This window comes from Macaca mulatta, chromosome X (assembly GCF_049350105.2).
Source record: "Macaca mulatta isolate MMU2019108-1 chromosome X, T2T-MMU8v2.0, whole genome shotgun sequence".
Lineage (NCBI taxonomy): Eukaryota > Metazoa > Chordata > Mammalia > Primates > Cercopithecidae > Macaca > Macaca mulatta.
In genome coordinates, this window is record NC_133426.1 from 157,777,822 (window position 1) to 157,793,810 (window position 15,989).

Consider the following 15,989-nt stretch of genomic DNA (forward strand, 5'->3'; position numbering starts at 1 on the left):
GCCTGTGGCCCCGTGCACCCAGGATGTTTTCTTAGACATTTTTCCAATTGGTTTGGTTAGGACTGAGCGTTCCGCCCCAGTATCGACCAAGAAGCGAACTGGGGACCCCTCCACTTGCAAAGTTACCCTGGGTTCGGGGAGGGGGTCCGAACCCCATCTTCCTTAGAGTCCTGGGTAACGAGTACAGAGGTAGGGTTAGCTGGTCTCCGTTTCTTTGGGCAGTCTTTAATCCAGTGACCACGTTCCTTGCAATAAGCACACTGATCCTTTTCTAATCCTTGCCTAGAGCCTTGCTTTGTCTGCTTTCTGCTTTGGCCATTCCCTGCCTGGGGGAAAGCTGCTACTAAAACTTTGGTCATTTCTTTGGTTGCCTTGAACTGTTTTTCTTCTGGAGTATCCCTATTATTATAAACTCGCTGGGCCATCTGAAGGAGGTCCTGAATCTGCTTTCCCTCTAAACCTTCTAATTTCTGGAGTTTTCTTCTAATATCTGATGCTGCCTGGTTTACAAAGGACATTACTACCGCAGCCTGATTTTCCAGTGCTTCCGGGTCCATAGGGGTATACTGTCTGAAAGCTTCCATTAATCTCTCTAAATACACAGCGGGGCTTTCTGTCTTACCTTGTAACACAGAATATACTTTAGCCAAATTGGTGGGCTTGCGAGCTGCAGCCCGGAGACCCGCCATTAGAGTCTGGTGATAAATGAGCAGTCGTCCCCTACCTTCTGCCGTGTTGTAGTCCCATCTGGGCCGGGTCAAAGGAAAAGCCACGTTAATGAGGTCAGGATTTGCAGTTGGCTGGCCGTCATCTCCTGGAACCAGCTTTCTGGCCTCAACTTGGATTCTTTCCCGCTCCTCCATTGTGAACAGGATTCGGAGGAGCTGTTGACAGTCATCCCAGGTTGGCTGGTGAGTAAACATGACACTGTCTAACAACGAGGTTAGATCTTTGGGATTATCGGAGAACCGAGCATTTTGGGACTTCCAATTGTATAAATCACTAGTGGAAAAAGGCCAATACATGAGACGGGAGAGCCCGGTATCATCGAGCAATCCTATTTCTCTGAGAGGCAGGGCTACGGTGGAGTCAGGGAGTCGGGAAGCTTGGTCCCGCAGTACGCGGCCTCGCATTTGGCTGGCCGGCCCCCCCGGGTTACTTTCGCTCTCGGCTGCTTCCGCTTCTCGGTTTCCTTCTATGGAAGCACCACCCTGGGGGACTGGGTCCTGCGGGATAAGGTGCGGATATGGTGGGGGAAGTGTGGGTTCTAACGTTAGGGGGTCCTGGCTGTCTGGCAGCACAGGGGCCGAGGGAGCAGAGGGAGTCCTTTGTCTTGTAGGTCACATTACTAGGACCTTGCAAGGCTCAAGGATGAATGGAGTTATCCAGGGCGGTGGGTCTTCCACAAGATTTTGCCACACTAGAATATAAGGAATTTGACCAGGATGTCCTGAATGCCCTGGCAGGAAAATCTTAGTTTTTACCTTAGTAATAATAGAGAGACAGAAAGTTCCTTCGGAGGGCCACCCTACGCCGAAAGAGGGCCACTCCGAACGGCAGAAAGTAACTAGCTTTCCCTTCTTTAGTTCTACGCTTAAGTTACGCCCCCGAGCCTTCACATCCTTAAAATTGGTAACAAGGAGTGAGAGCGGCGTGCTCTGGTTGTTGCCCATCTTTGGACTGCTCCTACAAAGAGAAGGAGGGACGAAAATGAGTGTGAAGCAGAGGGGAGTATCTGACAGGTCCGGTCCTGGAAGGGGAAGAAAAGGTTTTATGTTTCGTTTTGGACTTACACTTAACACTTAACAATAACGGACAGACAGTGAGAAACGATGAGCCTTCGCGAGCGCGTGTCGGACTTCCGACCTGAGTCAGACGGGGCAACCAAGGATGGAGGCCCCCAGATGGGCACTGGGGGACGTCTCCCACCAGTCCCGAGTGGCTGTCTTTTAGCGCGTCCGCCAAGACCATGCCACTTATAAAACAGACCAATACAGATTACAGATTACGGATTTCGCAAAATTTCAGGGAGACAGACAGAGACAAAGACAGAGACAGTGACAAAGCCGGCTTACCTACAGATTAAGATCTATTGACTTGGGGGTCTGGTGGGCTTGGGGGAAATCCCGGACGAGCCCCATTTGTTATGCCCAGACCGTTTATTCCCCGAAGAAGACCACCAGAGTCCAGAGTCAAAGCTAAGCAGCAAGGATCTTTACTACAGGTTCGAACCTGGAACTCTCCCTCGCTCGTGAAATGAGACGGGCAGGAGAGCTCCCCCACTGAGCTCCGAGCAGTGTTATATAGTCTAAGAAAAGTGGGCATAGAGTTATTATACAAATCAGATATATGATTGGCTAGTGTTTGAACAAGGCGATTTGGCTAACTATGATTGGTTCCCGCCATTTCTGATATTTTGGTTCAAACTTTGAGGCGGGAGAGCAGGTTTATGGCAGCAAGAGTTTATCTTACTTAAACACGTCTTGTGACCTTGCCTCAGAACTTAGAAAATCTCTGGTATGTGCAAAACAAAATCTCTGGTACGTGCAGAAAACCAGGTACTCGCAGAACTTACGAAATCTCTGGTATGTGCAAAGATTAGAGAGCAGAACAAGGGTGTAGCGGGTGGGGGGCGGGTACATATCTATCTTTGTGTCCTTTCAAGGCATCCCTGGTTCCTTTCTCTAACTAGCAAATACCTGGGGTATATGAGACAGGGAAAGCAAGGCATTCCTCTTTCTTTCCTTCATCTTTGTATCCCTGAGTCCTGGCGACTGGGACAGGGTGTCACCCATGGGTGTCAAAGTGGCTTTCACCCATGTTAACAAAGGGGCCTGGAGGTGGGAGTACCTGTTCTTACCCACGTATGCCCTATCTCCCCTACTGTCAGTAGCCTTTGAATTCTCTAAACCTCATTTATGCCATGGATACTAGCATGGCCTTTATCTGTAAAACAGGAAGCTTGGCTTAATTGGCAGGAATTAGCCATGCTCACCTGCACTGGGCTGTTTAACTCCCATTATCATCTGCCTCTGGATCCCTCAGATCCAGTTTTCTTTCCTAATGCTTTGACCTGAAGCTTGGAATTGAGTCTGAGACAAAACTGTGTCTTGTGGGGGTGGGGGTGGGGGGGTTGCATGGACTCCTTATAAGCCTATTGCTAAGGTGAAGCTGTGGAATTGAGTCTTCCTCCAACAAGGGAGAGAAAAAGATGTTTTGTAACATGCTCAGATAACTGGTGGCTATAGTTTGGCTTTGGGTGCATGTGGCTTGGCTTTGGTTAGCTCCCTTGGTCCTACTTTCCCCAAAGGAAACCTCCAAGTGATGGGAATCCTATTTATTCCCATCCCCTGGAAGGATTTGCAGGATAATTGCTCAGAACTAGAATGTTGAACCAGATTTCTACATCACCTATCCCTTTTGTTCTTTCTGAGCTGCAGCTGGAGATTGCTGCTTGGTTCACATGAATAAGCAGGGTTAGTCTAAAATGTAGGCAAAAACTTAAAAACAACTAATGATTCTAGAATTTAATGACAAATGTATGATAAGTTTTATAACATAATTTCTCTCTCTCCAGTCCTCATTTTTGTTAAAAAACAGATAGTGATAGGACTAAGTTGTTTGCAAAATAGACTTGAGGTTTATATTTGGCCTAATTATTTGCATAAAGTACAGCAAGAATTATTATTTCTACATAGGCCTTTTAGATCAGCCTTGATGGAACTTTGTTCCACAAGGAATCTCAGATAAGACCTTTTAAAGCCGAGCCCAATAATGGGTTTGTATCCTCAAATACCCGTGAGTTGGCTGATCCTCTCATCTTAAGGTCCCAAGATAAACTCAGAGCTCCTGGGCCTGTCAGAAAGTGACATTCTTTACACCACAGGTCAGGAACCCTGTACAGGGACTGTGTAGACAAGAGTATGAGGCCAGTTTTCCCAAGGGGCTTTTATCAGCTCTGCAAGTCGAGCTTGACTCCTTAAAGGAAAGCATACCCTTCCAGTCAAAGCCTTGGTAAAACAACCAGTTTCTCCAATTGCATCCTGTTGCAAAAGAAAATGGATTCTTATTGCACTGATGCAAACAATTATATTACCATGAGTTAAGAATACTCACAACTAGTTTCCAAATTCTGGAGAAGCCAGGCAGAGAGAGACAAATGTGCTCCAAATTTTGTACACAGGAGTATATCTTACTCAATTATTAAAGGCCTTAAATTGTTCAAAGTAAATTTCCTTGACTCTCAAAAACAAAACAAGCATCAGCAATCTTTCAAGCAAAAGTCAAAAAGACTACCCCAGTTTTCTATTAGCTCAGTCCATTCAACTAACTCTTGTTTTGTTTGATATTTGTGAACATTTCACCTCTTTATTAGTCCTGTACATTTTTCTTTTATTCCAATGTCACAGTCTCCAAAGTTATCAGAAACCTGCATTTGAGAGCACCTGTCAAAGATCTATAGATTATAAATCATCTTTTGAAAAGGATCAAAACAAGACAACAATTGTCTGGGAATAACAAAATATCCAGGATAGTTCCAGTTAGAAACACAATTGACAAAAAGTTTGGTCATCTCTGTGGTTTACAATAACTTAACATAGACACCTTAATTGTGATTGATAGCATATGCTTTAGACATTAGAATTTTAGAAATCCCATATAATTTTGGAACATATATTAGTACTATTCACTAAAATATAACCTAAGGAATACCAAACATGATTTTAGAAATCCCATGTAACTCAACATATCAAATAATCCTGTTTACTTCTTTTTTTAGATACTCCAGGGGCCCTCTGTTGTATTCAAAAGCCAGGCATCAGGAAAGACAATTTTGAAACTGAAGTTTGATTTTTGGAAGCCTGTTAAATATGTTAGAGGTTTACAACACTTGATGTTATGAAATAGAAATCCAAATTACCACGTTATTTTGCCAAAATGATGACTTAGAAATTTGAAAAAGCAAAAACCTTCTACAACCCTTTACAAATTTTGCTAAAGAGCAGATTAGTGCCTTAACAGTATCTTGTTGTGCTTTTATTTCAATGATCAATTTACAGAAAAACCATATAATATCCTTTTGAATTTAGTCAATAAGTTAACACACAGAATTTCTTTGGCAATATTAATTTTTACAATCCTTTCACAACATATTTGACCTTTTGTCTTTATCTTATCTAACTCAAAACAATCCTTTAACCCTAGGCAAGAATTTACATTTCCACACCTTCTTATAATCTTGTATTAAGAACACACCTTACTGTTCTTACACACCTTGCATGTAAATTTATTTCTAGTAGTTTCAATTACATGTTATAATGGTAGCTCCTAGAAATTTTTAACTTTAATGTAAAACCCGGTAAGTCGTTTTAATTATGTGCTAGGTACAGCCAAGTTTGACTCCTTTCAGCATAATTAAGGGTGTGGTTAGTTCCATATGTCCCCAGGCCTTACCAATTGTGAAGCGGGCCAGTTAAATAGTTCTCAAAAACCAAAAAATCAATTATAACCTTAAAACATTTAGCAAACCTAGAATCTGACCTGCATAATTTAGTTCACCTATTAATATTCTGACAACATCTGCACTTTACCAATAACCTTTAAGGCTGTTTTTATTTCTCAAAGATTACAGTCATGTGAACTAAAAGGTACCAGAGCTTTATCTTCCCTTTAAAAAATATCTGATCCAAGCACTTATCTTCCTTTAGGCCAATTAATTAGAACTCTTTTTCATAGACACCACACATACAACACATATATGGCTACACAGACAGGTAGAAGAAAACCCAGTTGCCATAAGATTTTTTGTTTGCCAATCTCCTAATTGGATTATTGGCCTCCAGGTGGAGTCCTTTTAAGAGACAGGGCTCAGAAAACTTGTAGCTTCTAAGGCCTAGTAAACAGACATAGGTGGGGCAAAAACAGATTTTGAGAGGGATCTATCTGTTTTTAATTCCTGGGGTTCCATGAGGAAAACAGAGGTCTCCCCATTCTCATGTGTGTATTAAGAGTGACAAGGCAAAATGGAGAAAAAGAATTCAATCAACTGAGAAAACACCTTTTTCCAGCAAAACAAGGTCCAAGAAAAGAAAAACATAAAGGCCTTTTAAATATAACTATAACTGTGCTCGCTTTGGCAGCACATATACTAAAATTGGAACGATACAGAGAAGATTAGCATGGCCCCTGCACAAGAATGACATGCAAATTCATGAAGCATTCCATATTTTTTTGCAATCTCCTCATCTGACAAAGGGCTAATATCCAGAACCTATAAAGAACTCAAACAAATTTACAAGAAAAAAACAACCCCATCAAAAAGTGGGCAAAGGATATGAACAGACACTTCTCAAAAGAAGACACTTATGCAGCCAACAGACACAAGAAAAAATGCTCATCATCGCTTGCCATCAGAGAAATGCAAATCAAAACCACAATGAGATACCATCTCACACCAGTTAGAATGGCAATCATTAAAAAGTCAGAAACAACAGGTGCTGGAGAGGGTGTGGAGACATAGGAACACTTTTACACTGTTGGTGGGATTGTAAACTAGTTCAACCATTGTGGAAAACAGTGTGGTGATGCCTCAAGGATCTAGAACTAGAAATACCATTTGACCCAGCCATCCCATTACTGGGGATATACCCAAAGGATTAGAAATCATGCTGCTATAAAGACACATGCACACGTATGTTTACTGTGGCACTATTCACAATAGCAAAGACTTGTAATCAACCCAAATGTCCATCAGTGACAGATTGGATTAAGAAAATGTGGCACTTACACACCATGGAATACTATGCAGCCATAAAAAAGGATGAGTTTGTGTCTTTTGTAGGGACATGGATGCAGCTGGAAACCATCCTTTTCAGCAAACTATCACAAGAACAGAAAACCAAACACCACATGTTCTCACTCATAGGTGGGAATTGAACAATGAGATCACTTGGACGTAGGAAGGGGAACATCACACACCGGGGCCTATTGTGGGGAGGGGTGAGGGGGGAAGGATAGCATTAAGAGATATACCTAATGTAAATGACGAGTTAATGGGTGCAGCACACCAACATGGCACATGTATACATATGTAACAAACCTGCACGTTGTGCACATGTACCCTAGAACTTAAAAGCTGAGCGCTCTTTAAGAAAATCATTTTAACTCCCTTATTATCCAACTTTAGCCATGCCAAGTGGCCAATATTTCTGACTTTCAAACCTCACTAAAGGCTCAGAGAAAGGACAATCCAAGGATTAGTGGAGGGAAAGATAATCAACAAATAGCAAAGGATGCAAATATATCAAACTAGAAAGGACTCATTCCCTAAGCCAGGATTGAATCGGGGCTACCACTGTAAAATGGCAGAGGCTAAACAAAGCATTGCTATGTGGTTACAGGTCATGCTCCCAAGGAGGTAAAACAAGATGGAGGCCTGCCACAAAGTTTGCTATGTACCATATAGAAAGACACACAAAGCATTGGCTTTGGCTACAGCTCAAGACCACCCTCACAAATCCTTTTTCATAATTAAAACTTTACAGAGAATATAAACAGTGAACTTTATCATTACTGGCCTAGTAAAACATTTTTTTGAAAAGAAAAAAAAAAAAAACTTCACTTAAAAGTTAACTCATGACCTACTAGAGAAAGAAAGAAAACTTAAAGTACAGGGCTGTGTTAACTGCTGACAAGGTAGAGAAAAGGAAAAACAGTTTAACGTGAGGGGTTGGAAAGATGCCTGGGGAAAGAACTTCTCATTCTTATGCCAATGGGCTCCTAAGGGAGAGAAACTTAAGACAGGAGCTGGGGAGCTGTGGGTTCGCCGTCCATCCTGAAGAAAGAAGGAAAAAGCTGACATTCCCAACCCCTAGGAGCAACGTGAATGGGGGAAACATAATTTTCTCTACCCTCAGAAGAAGTCTGAGGACAAAAAGGCTTAGAAGTGAAAGGAAGAAATATTTTTTGGTTTGCATGTTACTAACTTTTTCTCATGTCCCCATACAGGCCACCAAAAATGTAGAAAAACCAAGTTCTTGTCACACGATCAGGAAGGATTGGGTGCACAGACACATTGAAGGGTGATTAGAGAGGAATTTACTGGGTGAAAATGAAAAAAAAAAACCTCTCAGCAAAGTGATATGGAGTCTTGCTAACAGGCCCTCCACCTCACAGATTGTTTCCCAGGTCATCACACAAGCTGAAGAGAGCAGAGTCCTCCTCTGCTTAAGATGTGAATTCCCTGTGGCTCCACCCACTTCTCCCAGTGTATATGTTGGACTCCAGTCCACTGTGGGCATGCCCAGACAAGCCCTGGGCAGATTTCTTCATCTGCACACAAGCATTTGATGTAAACACTTGTGGGGCAGGTAGGAGATTCTCTCCAGGGACCCCTTTTTATCTGCCTAGGCATTTGGCTGTCTTAGTGAAAAGAAAAGTGTTGCAGTTCTAAGGTCAACAAGCCGACCACCACAGGGTAGGAGGAAGGAGACTTAAGGAACAGGAGCAGGAAATAAACTTGGTCAGCTTTGCCATGTTTACAGTTTGCCAAAGAGGCTTTACCCACCATCATGAGTCATAGCACTCGGGAGGAGGTGGGAAGCATCATCAGTCCTGTTAGCTCAGGTTCTTGGCAGCCCACTTAAATCAGGAAAGTCAAGATATGCCTAAGGAATCCATTTCTGTTCTCATTACACACCCAGTTAGAAAACAGTCCATCCTCTACAAAAGGCAGAAGTAGGGCAATGTCAGCCAAGATGGAAGATGGTTGACCTCAGAGCTTAGTTTGTTGCGTTCTGTTGAAATGTCTTGAGTTTCAAGTTACAATGAAAAGACCATAGTCTTCTTTGGTTGTGTTACCATCCTGTCCCTAGGCAAAACAGTTCTGGCTGTTCCTGCAAGTCTGAAAATGTTTAAGGGCAATCTTGTTCATGTTTGTTACCAAGATTTTCAGTCTCAAGGCTTTATACGTTCCCTAGTAGTACTGGCTATGAAGTTAAGGGCCTTGTCCTGATGCTGTGCAGGTAGGGTGCATGTAGCCTTCCTTTCTGCTGTTTTTTCTAGTATATCCCATCTGACTACATCTTTCTCACTATATTTCAGTGGCTCCTGAAAGACTTGAGGATTGAACCTCAAAACAGCTTGAAGTTAATTGATTGTTTATCCCATTAAGACTTTTATTTATTCTTTCACCAAATATTTATTGAGTCAACTACATGCAAGATTTCAAGGTCTTGCATGATCTGGCCCCTCCTTACATGTCTAGATTCATCTTCTTCCACCTGCCCTTCATACTCTATGCTCCAGGCCAAAAGAATGATACCCAATTTCATCAGTAGGATTTTTTTTTTTTTTTTTTTTTGAGACAGAGTCTTGCTTTGTTGCCCAGGCTGGAGTGCAGTGGCGCAATCTCGGCTCACTGCAAGCTCCGCCTCCCGGGTTCACGCCATTCTCCTGCCTCAGCCTCACGAGTACAGTAGGATGTTTAATGTCTTAGTGACTTGCATATGCTATTTTTTTCCTGCTTGGAAAGCACTTTCATCACTTTTTTGTTTGGCTTGCTACTTGAGACTCATCAGGACTCAGCTCTGCAATCACCATCACCCTCTCTGAGAAGCATTGCTAGAATTGTTGCCTTCCTCCCCATCTCTGTGGTGTTACAGTCCCTCCCCGGTGCAAGTGTAGCGCCCTGTGCCTTCTTTCACCACAGCCTTCCCCTATTACATTGCACTGTAACTTGTTAAATCAACTGTCAACCCTTACTTCCAAGTCTATGAACCTCTAGAAGGCAGAGATTGGGATTTCCTCATTTATGAATCCCCAAGGCCCAGGCCAGAGTATTGGCCACCATCTCTGAATGCTGAGTGAGTGAATGGATGAGGCTAGACTTCCCTCAAAGGGCCTGCCAGGCAGGTCACAGGAGCTGTCATCATGGAGAGGGGAAGGGACAGGACCCTGTTTCCAGTGAGCTATGGTGGAAGTTCCTACTTGGTGTTTTCTGGCCCTGGCTTGAAAGAGAGATTGGGGTGCCTTTGCTGGCTGGAATGAAGGTGGGGTCACAGTAATTTTTCTATGGTATTTAGCTGAATTAGAGAAGTTATTGTCCAAATGTTTTCTGTCCTAGGCACCCCTTTCCTGGTCCTTTGGCTGGAGAGAGCAAGTTTTTGTTGGAGTATTTTTGTCCGTACCCATTGGTGTTTACAGATTGCTAGTTTCTTCAGCTCCAAGTTTGGGATCTGTGAGGCAGAAAGAAAACCCACAGAAGTCACCATGGAGTAGTTCCATGGGTCCTGAAGTCCCTAAAGAGTCAATTTTCTTCTTTCTACCTTTCAGTGTCTACTTCTGTTTGTTTTATACCTATTGTCCAGGGGTTTTAGTTGTACTTAGTGGAAGGAACAGGGAGAAGTATGTCAACTCCATCTTCCCAAAAGTGGAAGTCCCATAATTGATTTTTTCCCCAGCTTCAGTGAGGCATAATTGGTAAGTAAAAATTGTATATATTTAAGGTGTACAACTGGATATTTTGACATATGTATATACTGTGAAATATTAAATGATTTACACATCCATCACCTCACATAGTTACCATTTCCTTTCACTTTTTGTTTATTTATTTATTTTGGTTAGTTAAGATCTATGCACAATTGATTTTTGTACATTGACTTTGTAACTTTTGACTCTCCTGTATTAACACCTTAAATCTAGCAGATTTTTTGTGGATTCCATAGATTTTCTATGTGCATATATATGTCATCTGAATAGTTTTGCTTCTTACATTCTAATATCTTTGTCTTATATTTCTTTATTATTATTTTACTGAATAGGCCCTCTGGTATAATGTTGAATAAAACTGGAAAGAGAGGACATATTTGAATAGTTCCCACTCACAGAAAAAGTAGTTAGTCTTTTATAATTGAGTCTTACTTCTGATCTTAGGAGGAAAGCTTTCAATTTTTCATCAAGTGTGATGTTAACTGTAGGTCTTTTTTGGATGCCCTTTGTCAGGTTGAGGAAATTTTCTTCTATTCCTGGATTGTTGAATATATATTTATATTTATATAAGGAATGGGTGTTGAATGTTGTCCATTTTTATATCTCTGTCAATGATCCTCTGGGTTTTCTCCTTTATTCTGGTAACTTAATTGATTTTCAAATGTTAAACCAACCTTGTGTTTATGGGATGAATTCTATATGGTCATAATGTAGTATCCTTACTTTTTAATTCTAAAATTCATTTTATTGTGGTAAAATATACATAACAAAAAATTTAGCACTTTAACCAGTTTTAAGTGTTAAGTTTGGGGTGATAACTACATTCACATTGTTGTGCAGCCATCACTGTCAACCATCTCCAGAACTTTTTCATCTTCCTAAAGTGAAACTCTGTACCCATTAAACAAGAACTCCTCATATATCCTCCCCCAGCCCTCATTTCTATGTGTTTGACTACTCTAGATACCTCCTATAAGTGGATTCAACTTATATAATGCTTTTGTGACTGGTTTACTTCACATAGCATAATGTCCTCAAGATTCATTCATGTTGTAGCATGTGTCAAAATGTTTTTCCTTTGAAGGCTGAATAATAATTCATTGTCTTTTTTTTTAAGAGACGGAGTCTCACTCTGTTGCCCAAGGTGGAATGCAGTGGTGCAATCATAGCTTACTTAGCTCACTGCAACCTCAAACTCCTGGGCTCGAGCAATCCCCCCACCTCAGTCTCCCAAGTAGCTAAAACCAGAACTATGTGCCACCACAGCTTGCTGATTTAAAAATTACTTTGGTAAAGGTGGAGTTCTCACTATGTTGTCCAGGCTGGTCTTAAACTCCTGAGCTCAAGCTCTCCTCCCACTTCAGCCTCCCAAAGTGCTGGGACTATAGGTGTGAGCCACCATGCTTAGCTGATCTGTTTTCTTTATATATCACATTTTGTTTGGCCATTAATCTGTTGTTGCTTCCACTTTTTGGTTACTGTAAATAATGCTGCTATGAATATGGGTATACAAATATCTGTTCAGTCCCTGCTTTCAATTTTTTGTGTATGTACTCAGAAGTGGAATTACTAAATTATGTGACAATTCTATGTTTAGCTCTCTAGGGCACCAGCATACTACATATATATGTATTTTTTAACAGCTGCTGCACCATTTTATATTCCCACCAGTAATGCATAAGGGTTCCAATTTCTCAGTATCCTCACCAATGCTTGTTATTTTCTGTTTTTAAAATAATAATGATTCTAATGGATGTGAAATGTTATCTTATTGTGGTTTTGATTTCCATTTTCCTAATGATTAGTGATGTTGAGCATCTTTTCATATGTTTATCAGTCATTTGTATAGCTTCTCTAGAGAAATGTTTATTCCAGTCCTTTTCCTTTCGTTTTGTTATTTCTGTTGAGTTGTAGAAGTTCTTTATATAATCTAGATTTTAATCCCTTATCAGATATATGATTTACAAATATTTTCTACCATTTCATGAGCTGCCTTTCACTCTGTTGATAGTGTCCTTTAATGCATAAATTTTAAAAAATTTTGATGAAAGCCAATTTATTCATTTTTTCTTTTGTTGTGTATGCTTTTAGTGCCATATTTAAGAAATCATTGCTAAGTCTAATATCATGAGGCTTTTCCCTTATGTTTTCTTCTAAGAGTTCTGTAGTTTTAGCAATTGCATTTATGTCTTTGATTAACTTTGAGTTAATTTTTGTATATGGTATAAGATAAGGTTCCAACTTCATTTAAAACTTTTTTGCATGTGGATACCAAGTTTTCCCAGCATCATTTGTTGTAAAGACTGCCCTTTCCTCATTGAATGGTCTTGGTACATTTGTTGAAAATCATTTGACTATATATGCGAACTTTTATCTCTGGGCCGTCTAGTTTATTCTTTTTTTTTTTTTTTTTTTTTTTAAGATGGAGTCTAGCCCTGTTGCCCAGGCTGTAGTGCAGTGGCACGATCTTGGCTCTCTGCAACTTCTGCCTCCCGGGTTCAAGCGATTCTCTTGCCTCAGCCTCCGAGTAGCTGGGACTACAGGTGCCCGCCGCCGTGCCCAGCTAATTTTTTGTATTTTAGTAGAGATGGGGTTTCACCGTGTTGCCCAGGCTGGTCTTGAACGCCTGAGTTCAGGCAATCTGCCTGCCCTGGCCTCCCAAAGTGTAATGATTACAGGCGTGAACCACTGCGCCTGGCCTAGTTTATTCTTTATATGTCTGTCTTTATGCCAGGGCTACACTCTTTTGATTCGTGTAGCTTTGTTGTAAGTTTTGGAATCAGGAAGTGTGAGACCTTCAACTTTGTTCTTTTTAAAGATTATTTTGGTTATTCAATGTCTCTTGAGATTCCATATATATATTTAAGGACAGATTTTTATATTTCTGCAAATTGCCATCAGGGTTTTGATAAGGATTGGGATGAATCTGTAGATTGCTCTAGATAGTACTGACATATTAACAACATTAAATCTTCCAATCCATGAACTTGGGGGTGCCTTTCCGTTTTCTGTGTCTTCTTGCATTTATTTTAGCATTTTGTACTTTTTAGTGCACAAATCTTTAACCTCCTTGGTTAAGTTTATTCCTAAGCATTTTGTTCTTTTTGATGCTATTATGCCTTCTTCAATTGACTCTTTTATTACTATGAAATGTTATTCTTATTCCTGGTAAGATTACTTATCCTGCAGTCCATTTTATCTAGTATTAATAGAGCTACTCCATCTTTTTTATAATTAATATTTGTGGGATACCTGTTTTTCATCCTACTTTTAACCTCTCTTCATCTTTGTATTTAAAGGCATTTCCTATAGGCTGGATGTGATGGCTCACACCTATAATCCAAGCAGTTTTGGAGGCAGAGATGGGAGAATTGCTTAAGTCCAGGAGTTCAAGACGCCTGGACGATGAAGTGAGACCCTGTCTCTACAAAAAAATCAAAAAAGTATCCGGTGTGGTGGAGCACACCTGTATGTAGTTCCAGCTACACTGGAGGCTGAGGTGGGACAATGCTTGAGCCCAGGGAGTCAAGGCAGCAGTGAGCTGTGACTGCACCTCTGTACTCCAGCCTGGGTGACAAAAGGAGACCCTGTCTCAAAAAAAGAGGTGTTTCCTATATATGAGATTACAGTTCAGATTGCTTTATTTTCCCAGTCTGTTCATTTTTGTCTTTTAATTGAGGTTTTCATACTATTATTTTCTTTTAATCTAATTATTGATGTGTCTGGGTTTAAGTCTACCATCTTACCATTTGTTGGAAATTTAGGAACAACTTTAGAGCCTGTTCATGCTCTGTTTCAAAGCAACCTTTTTGTGGGAGCAAAATACATGTGGGCATGATAAAGTGGGAGCATCCAGGGCTTCTCATCAGGGTACAACTAATCTCTAGCCCTGGGATTTGATAATTCTCCCCAAAGAACTCCCTGGGCTTCACTGTCCTCCATTAGAAAGTGAGGGGCTTGGACGAGACCATCCATAATGGCCATCTTGGCTATGCCAGGATCACTAAGGCAAGACCCCAAGTAAATTTCCTACTTTTGCCCTTCTCTCATACTTGTGAGAGACTCTTCAGAGGTTCATCAACACTCTGTAGGTTAGAGGACATAGGTATTTTCAATGGTTTTGATTACTGTTTTTGTTTTTGTTTTTTTTTTTTTTGATGAAGTCTTGCTCTGTCACCCAGGCTGGAGAGCAGTGGCGCGATCTCGGCTCACTGCAACCTCCACCTCCTGGGTTCAAGCCATGCTCCTGCCTCAGCCTCCCTGAGCAGCTGGGATTACAGGCACACACCACCATATCCAGCTAATTTTTGTATTTTTGTAGAGACGGGGTTTTACCATATTGACCAGGCTGGTCTCGAACTCTCCTGACCTCAAGTAATCCACTTACCTTGGCCTCCCAAAGTGCTGGGATTACAGGCATGAGCCACCTTGCCTGCCTTAAACTTGTTCTTGATAAATTGAGAGCAGAGGAAGAAGAAATCATAGAGGTTTTGGCTCTCTAAGAACATATTTTAACATTTTTTTTTCTTTTTAGTTAGTGCTGTTTCTGAAAGGCATTATTTTTTTTTTCCTGGATTCCAATGCCAGAACATGTTTCTTCCATAGTTGGTCACATCAAAACATTTAGTAAGAACTCTAGGAGTGAAGACAAGATAGCCAAATAGTAACAGCTCCATTCTGCAGCTCCCAGCAAGACCAACGCAGAAGGTGGATAATTTCTCCACTTCCAACTGAGGTACCCAGTTCATCTGATTGGGACTGGTTAGGCAGTGGGCACAACTCAAGGAGAGCAAGCAGAAGCAGGGTGGGGTGTCACTTCATACGAGAAGCGCAAGGAGCTGGGCGACCTGCCTGCCCCACCAGCCAAGGGAAGCCGTGAGGGACTGTGCTACCCAGACTGGGTACTATGTTTTTCCCATGGTTTTTGCAATCCACAGACCAGGAGATTCCCTCGTGTGTCTACACTACCAGGACTCTGGGTTTCTAGCACAAAGCTAGGTGGCTGTTTGGGCTGACGCCGAGCTAGCAGCAAGAATTTTTTCATACCCCAGTGGCACCTGGAACACCAGTGAGACAAAACAGTTCACTCCCCCGGAAAGGGGGGCTTAAGCCAGGGAGTCAAGAGGTCTTCCTCTGTGGGTCCCACTCCCATGGAGCCCAGCAAGCTGAGAACCACTGGCTTGAAATTCTCACTGTCAGCAGAGCAGTCTGGAGGCAACTTGGGAGGATGGAGCTTGGTGGGGGGAGGGGCATCTGCCACTACTGAGGCTTTAGTAGGCAGTTTTCCCTTGACAGTGCTAAGGAGACTGGGAGGTTTGAACTGGGAGGAATTCACCACAGTGTGGCAAAGCGACTATGGCCAGAGCGCTTCTCTAGATTCCGCCTCACTGGGAAGGGCATCTCTGAAGGAAAGGCAGCAGCCCCAGTCAGGGGCTTACAGATAACACTCTCATCTCCCTGGGACAGAACACCTGAGGTGAGGGGTGGCTGTGGGCGCA

At 41.8% G+C, this 15,989-nt stretch overlaps 1 long non-coding RNA gene and 1 other non-coding gene across 2 annotated transcripts in view; one reads left to right on the top strand and one right to left on the bottom strand.

Annotated features, from left to right (window-relative positions):
- Positions 1-8,208, bottom strand: part of LOC144338477 (uncharacterized) — a 70,734-nt gene extending 62,526 nt beyond the window's left edge. Inside the window, exon 1 of the long non-coding RNA XR_013412690.1 lies at positions 7,986-8,208. This is a non-coding gene — a long non-coding RNA (uncharacterized LOC144338477). The remainder of the gene's footprint in view (positions 1-7,985) is intronic.
- On the top strand, positions 6,125-6,231 carry LOC114675305 (U6 spliceosomal RNA). The gene has a single exon (XR_003726369.1). It is a non-coding gene; the product is annotated as a U6 spliceosomal RNA (small nuclear RNA).
- Positions 8,209-15,989: the final 7,781 nt, after the last annotated feature.